General features: G+C 39.7%; 1 pseudogene; it reads left to right on the top strand.

Annotated features, from left to right (window-relative positions):
- Window positions 1-781: 781 nt before the first annotated feature.
- Window positions 782-1,258, top strand: LOC149166466 (uncharacterized; annotated as a pseudogene).
- The last annotated feature ends 362 nt before the right edge of the window (window positions 1,259-1,620 follow it).

Below are 1,620 nucleotides of genomic sequence, written 5' to 3'. Positions count from 1 at the left end.
GATAAATTCAAATTTCAAATCGATCCACTGTTCGGCGCACACCCAATTCGTTCCGCCCACCCAATTCGTCTGACATTGGCAGCCCTGCAGGTCGCGTCAGTGTTTTCGGCTGGACGTTGGAGTCCTTCCCGGCCGGAGGGCTGTCCCGTTACATGCCCGTGGGCATGTATGGTGAAGTTGCTAGGCGATTGACGGCCCACTGGTGATTGCATGCATGTATATTACTGTTAAACCGCATTGAATACCCAATAGCATAGCAAATATTGCTTGCCAGGTCAACATGTTGAAGGACACTGCCACCAGGTCACTTTCTATGCTATTTCTGTAAGTGGGACGTAGAAGAGTAAACCGTCAATATCTAAAATAAGTAGTATAAAAATTATGTTTTTTTTTTGAAAGTTATGGAAATTTTGGTCATATTTTGAAAAAAGTTGTTTATAATTCTAAGTAAAAGCTCTCAAAAACTCATAATTTATTTAGGTGTTTTAGAAGTTTTTGATGGTGCTCAATCCATTTCCACTATTAAAAATATGATTCAAACACTGTGTCTACAAAATTTTTTCAATTTTTTTAAATTTATTCCAACCACTTTACACAATCCTTGGCAATTAACAATATGAAGATGGCTGATTCACATGCATCAGCGAAGCATTAACATATCTGACATTGTGCATGGATTGAAGGGTAAATCATTTTCATCATCATAATGAAGAGTAGCACAGTAATTAACAAGTGAGGTTCGAACTCGAGATCTACTTGTCGGTTTTTTTAAGGGTTGAATATGTCTGGACGTGGAAAGGGAGGCAAGGGTTTGGGAAAGGGAAATGTGAAGAGGCACAGGGAGCTTTCGTGCGATAACATTAAGGGAAATCACAAAGTCGGCCATCAGGCGTCTTGCCAGAAGAGGAGGCGTGAAGCGTATCAACGGTCTCATCTATGCAGAAATGAGAGGTGTCTTGAATATATATTTCTTGAGATTGTCATCAGGGATTTTGTTACTTACGCAGAACATGCCAAGAGAAAGATTGTCACCGCTATGGATGTCTTTTATGCTTTGAAGACGCAGGATCAAACCCTCTATGGGTTTGGAGATAAAGAAGGCACGATGTCCCGATTCATTTCATTTTCTGATGGTGTCTCTAGATGCCACTTCTTTGTCTCTTTGGGAACTGTATGCTTGATAGCACTGGTTAACATCTGTTTTGTTCTAGGGTTTTCATGCAAACCGGCTATACAAAGAACTTTTTTGTATCTTTAGTATAGGGATCGTTGTATTGTATGGTGTATGATGCAAAATGTGATATGTATCGTTGTGATTTGTGGTACTTGTAACGTATATATATCCTACGTTTTCCTAGGAAAAAACCATTTTCATTATGTCTACATTGTGTGGCATAGCTTCCATGATCTTTTAGTTTAGGGTGGCATATTTCCTTCACCTTCTCTCAAGGTCAGAACTGCATATTGCATGTGGATGTTGTAGAAGTGTATGCATAACAATGGCAAGTTTAGGGTGGCATATTTCCTTCTGCTTTCTCTCGAGGTCAGAATTGCATATTGCATGTGGATGTTGTAGAAGTGTATCCATAGCAATGGCAAGGGACAGATTAAGTGCACCTA

The sequence above is a fragment of the Pinus tabuliformis genome, chromosome 5_1, assembly GCF_031772625.1.
Source record: "Pinus tabuliformis cultivar Carrire ecotype Pingquan chromosome 5_1, CPIR1, whole genome shotgun sequence".
Lineage (NCBI taxonomy): Eukaryota > Viridiplantae > Streptophyta > Pinopsida > Pinales > Pinaceae > Pinus > Pinus tabuliformis.
The sequence above is the reverse complement of the archived record's forward strand: the minus strand, read 5'-3'. Positions and strand labels throughout refer to the sequence as shown.